This window comes from Pyxicephalus adspersus, chromosome 8 (assembly GCF_032062135.1).
Source record: "Pyxicephalus adspersus chromosome 8, UCB_Pads_2.0, whole genome shotgun sequence".
In the NCBI taxonomy this organism is placed as follows: domain Eukaryota; kingdom Metazoa; phylum Chordata; class Amphibia; order Anura; family Pyxicephalidae; genus Pyxicephalus; species Pyxicephalus adspersus.
In genome coordinates this window covers 33,154,323-33,163,806 of record NC_092865.1, presented here as the reverse complement: position 1 = coordinate 33,163,806, position 9,484 = coordinate 33,154,323, and the positions used below count along the sequence as shown (strand labels likewise).

Here is a 9,484-nt window from a genome sequence, read left to right as displayed (position 1 = left end):
TCTTTCGGACAGAACACTGCATGCCGGGCACAAAAGAAGCTTGATGGCATACTCTGCCAGCTGAGGGCAGATTTCAAGTCTGTTGACTCAAAAATTATTGGCATCACTACTGTCAGGACAGGCATCCTCCTCATAACTGCTGTTGTCCACACCACCAGCCATGTGCTTCATGTGTTCTCGATAGTTATGCCCCACACTTTACTTGATTGAGGTGGCCGCATCAGGTTTCACCAGGCATCCAGAGAATCCCCCCTGTCTTGGTCTAGGCTTTTGGATGTGGGTGGCCTGCTGCCACTACTGCAGCTGCTGCCGCTACAGGAGGATAGGGTGAGGGCCGTGTCCGCCTGAGCTCCCTGTGTGGAATGTGGTGCATGGAACTCCTCACACAGCCGGTCGCATAGTAGTCTGCTCAGGTGGGTCACCTTTTCTTTATCTTGCGCTGGGTTGGCTAGAAACTGTGACATTTTGTCTTTGTAGCGGTGATCCATAAGGGTGGCCAGCCAGTAATCATCCCGGTTTTTGATGCTACAAATGCGGGGGTCCCTCTGTAAGCCATCTCAATATGTGGAAACACAAATGAAAGAGAGGTTCCCTGGGCTCATCCTCCTCCTGTCCCTCAGTAGGCACCATAACATCTTCCTCCTCATCATCCACCTCCTCCCCTTCAAGCTGCAGCAGTTCCTGAGGAAGCCGTAGAAGTGTGCCCGCTTAACCACCACTACTGCCTTTCCTCCGCTGCTTGCCTTTCAGGAGGAGTGTCGAAAAGCGAGGGATTGAAGGTAGAAAGAATGCATGAGGAGGAGGGAGAGGACTAGGGTGGCCCATGCTTTCCCAACACGCCCCTCGGCGGGGGTACCAGGTGCTGTAATGCCTCTTGCAGACTACCGCTCACTGAGCTATGCAAGGCCACCCAGTAAGCAGTGAAGGACAGGGAGCGTCCCACTCTGAGCCTGGTTGTCCAGCTGTCCATGGTGACCTGGATTTGCCTAGACACCAAGAATGCCAATGCCAGGGAGATGTTATCCATTACATGTTCAAGTAAACTGGGTACAGCTGTGCGGGAGAAGTAATGCCTGCTTGGTATATTCCACCGCCGCTCGGCACAGGCCAATAGGTCATGGAAGGGCGCCGAGTCCACAAAGCTGTATGGTAGTAGCTGTAAGGGCAAAAATTTGGCCAGTTGTGAATTGAGTTCAATGAATCTTTTGTTGGCTGGGCCCACAGCCTGATGCCTTGCGTAGAACTCCAGTAGTGGGGACAAACATCGTCTGACGTCACGAAACCTGCAGTCAGAAGCTGAAACTTCAGCTTGAAGTATCAGCCAGTCTGACTGGCACCAACCTCCTGAGACGTAGTAGCAGTGACAGTTGGAGGTGGAGAAGGAGTCAATGCAGGTGGAAGAAGAGACAAAGACGTGGTTGCACCTCTGTTTTGCCCAATAAAACGTTATCAATTTAAAATTTAATCAAATTGTTTTATCTCAGCACATGAATAAAGTAAAACAGATATATATATTTACATATAATTACAATGCTGTTATAGTAAATCATGAATCAATACATGTACCAGATCCACTCCACTTTGGATGGGGATTCCCGGTACTTCAGCCCGAGTGCAATCGAAGGTCTGGGATTTTTAACAGGTCTCTAGACAACACGTCTGCTCCTAGAGTGAGAGTCCCAATGTGAAAAATCTCCTTCTCCCCTTTTAACACAGCCTATTGCCTAAGATTGCGCAACCAACACAACTTAATCTCTAAAACTGCACAACCTCGGGCATATCCCCCAGAATATGGTTTTGAACATATTCCAAGTGTGACTCAGATAACTTGTTTATGTTAATAGTCAAAACATAACTTTCAGTTTTATTCTATCAAGGTCATGAAATTCACACATCCATACAAACCAGTTGCATCACATTTGGATCACACACGTCCTTCAAGAGAACGCAATTACTGCTCCTACTTTGGTTTGTGGTTCTTGCGTATGTGGGAAAGCTGGGATGTTGTACCCAAATGTGATCTGTCCTGTCATCTGCGGTACATGTCTCTCCCTGCATCTATCCTATACACAGAACACAAGATGGAGTGACTAACCCCTCCCTCCTTCCCTGTATATATATGCCTAAACTCAGATCTCTCCTGATTGGCTGCTGGGGCTTGCTGTGCATCCTGGGAGCAAATGATTTCGGTCCTAGCCTCTATTCCCGCCAAAATTTCTCTGCTAGTCTGGAGCTGCCCCTGAAATCCCCTTCAGCTGTGCACAGCCTCACAAAGTGGTGATGCAAATGAGGAAAATACATCAGGCTGCATGGCTAAAGGGAAGCAGGGGCTACTATCTTAGTTTTCCTGGCCGCTGCAAATGACATTGCTGGACATAATAAACAGTTTTCATACTGCAATGGCGCACGGCACGGATGAGCATCAGGCCTCATCATTCCAGGTTTTCTGGATCACCCACCAGGTTCACCCATGAAAGTTAATTTTCTCCAGTCTTGAAGAGCTTTAATAAATCAGACCCACTGTGTGTACAGATGTGGGTGTTTAAAGTTCTAGTGCCAGCTCCTTGCAGCACAATGGGGTGGCTACAAATGAACACATTCTGAACAGAGGATGAATTGTAGCTACAGTCTTTAGGCTTATATGGTATTTATGTGTACTACTTGAGCAAATATTTTTGAGCAACAGGAGGAAGAAAGGTACCAAAAAAATAAAACTAATTTTAATGTTATTGTTTTTGTTTAGTGACACTTTTTATTTAGGGTCTGTTCATACTGTGTGCACGACCCATAGTAGATCAAACATACAAATAGCCTAAAGGTTTCATTTGTGGAGCATTACAACACCATTGCATTTCGGTATACTGACTGGATGCACTCAGCACCCATGGCATTTTGTTCAAAGGACATTTCTTTGATCTCCACATCAAAGAGGTAGCATAACTAGGTAACATAATAGTACAAAATGAAGCTGTTTGCTGACATTTACATGAAACTACTGTCTGAGCTCGGCACACAGAGTGAAATCTTGCCCTTAAGTGAACAACCTCAGCAGGAGAAAAAGGAGTAAGGCGTATTGTTAACACTTTAGCACAGTATATTACTAATTAGAATATACCTCATTTACCTCATACATGATTTCTTACTGTCTTTTTATTTGTTGGTATTTATAAAAACAATATTTATTTTTCAAAAAAGTATTTAAAGTGTATCTCTTTAAAAAATATAAATAACATACTGTTTATTGTATAACATACATGTCTAGCATATCTGTCTCCAGAATTAATGTTTTTAGTTTATGTGTATTCTGTGTACATTCCTGCTAATCCTGTTATGCAACTTTATGATTTAAGAGCTTTTGAGGCGTTCAAAAAAATCTGGTATATGGCAGTTTTGATTTCCAGATCCAGATTTCAGCTTTTCTGGGCTCAGATCTGGAGATCTATAATCTGATCTGATCCACCCAAATACAAATTATACACTTTTAAATTTTGCTTGTGTACTAGATCATAGGTTTGAATCTCAACACAGGACTCACTCACTCAAGAAGTTGTATGTTCTCCCCATATTTGTGTGGGTTTTCTCTGGGCACTCCGGTTTACTCCCACATCTCAAAATCATGTAGTAATGTTAGTACAGTAGATTGTAAATCCCTTTGAGGGACAGTTGGTGACATGACTATGGACTTTGTAAAGCGCTGAAGGCAGTTTGGAACCTAATAGGGGGATCTAGAAGATAAAACAGGGGCATACATCTATATATGTGTGAACTATAAACACATATAAAAAATACAAAAAATGCATAGAAAACAATAATATTTCAAAAATTTAATGGACAATTCAGTGAGACATTAATAAATTGCTCATAAATGAGGGTTGAAACGAGTAAGGTTATGAATGACTTAGGGGAGACTAGCAGTAAAAAAGGGGAGTTTACCAATCCAGGGCACCTTCTACCCACAGCTAGGCACCTGGGGAAAGTTTTAGTCAAATACTTGTTCAAGCATTTGTAAATGCCTTTGGAAGGATTTATAGCCCTTTACAGGTAGGTCCTCTGGAATCCTCAAGACGGGAGCAAAAATCCTGTACCATTTTATCATCTCCAAAATTAGACCCCAGCCTGCCTCCAACAGTGTCATAGGACTTCATTAGGAAAGAGTGCCTCATTCCCACAATTTTACTCCAGTATTGTGGAGGTATGTGGGCAGGAAGCTTACTGAAATGTGGAAACCCCTTAAACACTTGCACCCTTATTATGGGGAATGAATGCCGGGGTGCATAGTATTTTTTACCCAGTCCCAAAGTGGGTTAAAGCAGGCCTAGAAATAAAGACACAGTCCTAGAAAAGAAGACACAATACAAAGGTTGGTAGATTTGTCCAACTGGGTGCACATCCTGTTGTGTTCAATAGGGAAATCTAGGCACAGCTGTTCTCAGCTGCCCCCTTGCTGGATAGGCTGAACAAAAATTACAGGAACTACACCTGGGTAGAGCTCTCGTCATTGTTTACATATGCCCAGCAGAGAATAGATTGTCATGGTGTTCTATTTGGACATCACTGGTCCCTTCAATGTTAATTTTTAGTTAAACAACAACTTTTGTTTGCCTTATTACTGTGTCTTTATTTCCAATGCTGCTAAAACTTTTTCTGTGAATGGATAATTAGTAAAGATTACCTCACTACTCATTTCACAGTGGAAGGGGCAGATATCTGGGGGCCTTTACAGTTAGATATTTCACCTCAGCTAGTACCAACACAGCAGCCAAGGGTCAGTTCTTAACGCCTCTTGGTCATGAAAGAGCACAATAATTTCACATAAGAAGCCACGTCTAACATATTTTATTATTTGATAGTCTTCCTTGTTTGAAAGGGAGGGGCAGAACAAAACATTCAAATCAGTATACCTAAGCTTTATTTCAGTGACACTAACTTTGCTGGCATCTTTAGAAGAGTGACATCTACAGCTGCATCAAGTAAGTTGTGTAATATGACATAATTGTACTCATAGCACAGGTTTAGCAACTATACTTTAAACAATACTTACAAATATGTAATAATTAATACTAGTTGTTTTTTTACAGTGCTGTAGGAATTTCTATGGTTTAGCTGTATTATTGTATATGCAGTCACAACTTGTCTTTTAGTATTACTGCATATTATATAACATTGTGGGTCCATATTGGGAAGTGTGATACTAATTCATTGCCTAGGGAATAGTATAATATGTAAATTGATTCCTGTTTAGCCTAGTTGGCAAATATATGTTCTTTTATGAGGTTATGTGTGTTGTTTAAATATTGTAGAAGTGTAGAGATAGATAAGATAAAACATAATTGTGTATATATTATATTTTTGTCAATGTCATATAACTAAATGTTCATATAACCAAATAAAAAAAAAGAATAGTCAGTATTATAATTTACGGGATTTAGTAAAATTATAATTTCTGTTCCCAAGCCTTTGATTTTTGGCACTACAACAGGGCTTATTTTGTACTTCTTTTGTCTCAGTGTGTATGTAAGCTTATTAAAGTTAAAAAACGTTTAATAAATATGTCATCACACAAGGGAGAAGATGACTAGCAATTTTAAAACTAAAAAATCATATTAGATCATTTTCTATTACACTTTATGTGACTTGCATTATTCAGTTGATTTCCTATATTTGTCATATATGTAACCATACAGTACATAAGTCATAATAAATGAGTAATCTAGCAAGGCTACTTCATAAGAATATAGCTACGGGAAACCGTTGATTGTATTTATACATTTAACACATAATTTATAATGACAACTGTCAGCCGGACAGGCTGAGCCCCACTATACCTGGCAACGACAACTGAAATGAGTAGCTCAAGAAATCCAGCCTGCAGCCCTTGCCTTGCACATCACCTGTTACTAAAAGGTATAGCATACAGTTTATATATATGAATTCCAACTAAGAATTCGGACTTTGATTTCTCTGCCATTCTGACCTGAATTTTTCCAAACTGACCTGAATTCTGACCTGAATTTTTCCAAACCAAAATTTTTCTAATTTTTGTGACCTGAATTTTTCATTACTATGGCAGCAGTTTTTATGATGGTAATGGGTCCCATCAATTTTTCCTTTTATCTCGAAAAGTGTCTCAGTTCCTGCTGCAGGGAAACACAGGATTCAACTACCTTCATGCTTTACTATGGTGGTATGGTGTCTTTTGGATACTGACCTGTATTGGCTTCCTGCCAGGTATGCCATTTTGTGTTACCACCAGATAATTTGATTGTGTTTATAAAATGGAGATGTATGTATCCCGTCACTCTACATTCTTTGATGTCTATGATGGTCGCAATATATAGCAATTTTTATATTAAATGTAAATCTCTTTAAAGTGGAGGGCATAGCTTACACTTTACAAATGTGCAAGCTATTCCCTGGCAACACAAGGTTAATCAGAGAAAAAAATCAACAGTCAACAACTTACTCATGTTATTTCTTTTTAGTGCAAATATTGAAATGCTTGTGATATTTTAAATTCTTGTAATCTAGATATGGACTCATAAACATGCTTGTTTAAAAATAAACAAAAACTAGCAGAACAATGATAGCCCAATCCACCCTTTGTTAAACCATAAAGTTTTGTACTTATGGGCCATTGTTTGTGTATGAGCAGTGTGTTAAACTATTGCTACTTGCAAAGCACTCACAAGCTTTACAGGTTTAATTTTTTAAGCCTCTGAAGTGGCTCTGTCAGCTAGTTTAAGAGCTTTCCAAAAGGAGGACCTGCAAAAGATGACAATTAGGAGGAGCAGGGCATATTGTGAATGTCTTAGCACAGTATATTACTACTTTTGGAATATACCTCATGCACCTCATACATAATTTCATACTTTCTTTTTATTTTTTTGTTATTTATGTAAACAATATTTTTTATTTTTTTAAATATTTAAAGTCTGGGTCTTTAAAAAATGTAAATGGCATATTGTTTATGGTATGGAAGGAGCACAAAAATGTCACATTAGAAGCCCTGTCTAATATTTTAATATTTGATAGACTTCCTCAGAAACAGTGTAATCATCTTCATGCTTCTCTTAAGTATTTATACACTATTGTCATAGATCCCCAGAGGACAAGGGGATCTGTGCCTGTGTCTTTACCACCCACCTCACATTCCTCTGCACCCAGCAACAGCAGCAGCCCTATTCAGGAATCCAGTCCACTGGTCACTTCCTGCTCTGAGTTAAGTGATCCCATGAATGCTGCCCCTTTACCCCAAGGAACCAGAATATTCTGAAGAAGAAAGAAATCCATCTGCTGGCAGAAGTGTGAACACCACCTGAGCTGCCTCTGCTCCCGCACTCCCTCTGGTGGTAGATTCTCTTATCTGCGGGTCATTTCCATCTGCTTTATGACCTTCCCTATAAAAGGAAGTCACTGGCAACAGGAAGTTGCCTGAACAAGGAGTTCCTTTGGCTCCATTTCCAACAGGTTCCTGTTGTTCTAGTTTGTGTCTCCTGTTCCTGATTGTTTGTTTACCGACCCTGGCTTGACCTTGACTACTCCTGCTTGCCACCTGCTCTAACCTCTGGTTTGTTTGAGCTTGATTCTGTCTAACATTTCTGCACCTCCCCTGATACCCGTTTGTCAGCAGTCATCTGCCTCTGTGTGCACGGGGGATGCAAACTGAAAGTTACCCGCAGCATAACTTCCTCACCACTTGAGGCTCTGGTGAAGCCTGGGCAGCTGCTTAGACTCTGCGACCCATGCCAACTGTGCCAACTGAGCTGGTGACATGGAAGGTCCACTGTCCTGCCCTGTGGCACATTATATTATGTTCCCACCTCTTCCTTCCCACCTGTTAAACCATAAAGTGTAAATTTAATTATTCCAGCCAGTGCCATAACTTCTATGTTTTAAAAATGATGAATTATGTTTAGGCACTGTGTAAAAAAGTATTTATATAATTATGGATTATCTATAACCTCTCTACAGGGAAAGAATTTATATTGTACCATACATCTATTGAATATTGGACTATTGGATAGCCCCATTCTTAGACCCTACTGTCATAGGAAATATAGGAATATTTTCAAATCTTCAGAAAGACTGGCATCTGTTTCTTACTGCATAGGTCCTCACTTTGTCTTTATTGCAGAAATAGCACCAAGTCGTGTGGGGCTGACTAAGAAATAGTGGTCAGCTATTTCCAATAGTGACAGCAGCATAAAGGTGGGGAGTGAGAAGATCAGATAGAAAGAAACTGGACTTTTTGGTAGAACTGTCTGAGTATCCTATCCAGGTGCTTTTTTTGTCCACTCTTTAATGTCACGTCAGAGAGAGTTTTCGATGCAGTAGGTGGAATTGTAGCTACCAGGGTACACTGTCTGCCAATAGTGTTAAGCAATTCATGTTCAAAATAAACTTATCCTCAACCTGAACAATAAAAACAACGTGAGTTTTTTTCTGTGTCCTACTCACAATTGAGAAATCCAAAAAATGGAATTGGAATGTTCATGACATTTGTGTTTTTAGGATAAAGCAAGCTGATAATATCTGCTTTTATTTTTTTTCTCCCTCACTGGGCCTGATTTATGATCTAAATAGAAAATCAAGCTGTTTCATCACATAATTTTCTAAGCACAATGACTGCTCAAAGAAATGTATACAATGCAGTACATGGAATAATCACATCATACCTACGGCTGCTCAATATTATGGTCAATGTTGTCACCTAAGCTCATGGTTACTAAAGGTCACTAATTAAACAAACCATAACACATGCTGCATGGTTGATACCATGCAAACATGCTCATGCTTCAGAAAGTGAACACCTTTTTTTTATATATGTTCTTATATGCTGCTAGTTCTGATGTTTGTTGTCACTTACTGCTAGCTCAGTCTGTATATGATAGTGGGTGTAAGTCACTTTCCTCATTTCAGGAAATTATTTGTTCCTTATTTCAGGAACTTATTTTTAAACATGATTCTGTTTCTAGAAATATATTGATGAAGCAAATCTATAGGAGTAGAAGGAACATATACATTTACATTTTAACGTATGAAAGCAATAAAATTGCTAGCATGAGCTAATAGGTACCAATAGCAATTCTGCCCTTGTATTTTTATAATCATTTATTTTTGTATCAGGAATGGTATTTTTTAATATGGATATGTAACTATTTACATAACAGATCTTATGATAAAGTCAGTTGTATTTCATGATCACATGGAAATCATTAAATACATAGCCAAACAATATGTTGATTAAGCCAAAAATCAACTGTTTTTGACACAACAGATGAAATACATGTTATTTAAAAAAGCTTATAAATATATCGAATGAAAAATGGTTTTGTTATTCGAATGTCAGGACAGGACCTCCTAATAACCTTGTTACATGTGATGCTGTGTGTACTCATTGACGTGTCATTGAATTGTTACCAATATAATTTGGCGTTTACTCCTGCTTTAACCTGTGTTAGCACTAAAATGAGGGACAATCAAT

The 9,484-nt window shown here is 39.5% G+C and overlaps 1 protein-coding gene across 1 annotated transcript in view; it reads left to right on the top strand.

The window, feature by feature from the left end:
- Window positions 1-4,743: 4,743 nt before the first annotated feature.
- LOC140336685 (dimethylaniline monooxygenase [N-oxide-forming] 2-like) overlaps window positions 4,744-9,484 on the top strand; it is a gene marked incomplete in the record, with an annotated part of 16,919 nt that continues 12,178 nt past the window's right edge. The window contains 1 exon segment of the mRNA XM_072419958.1: window positions 4,744-4,964.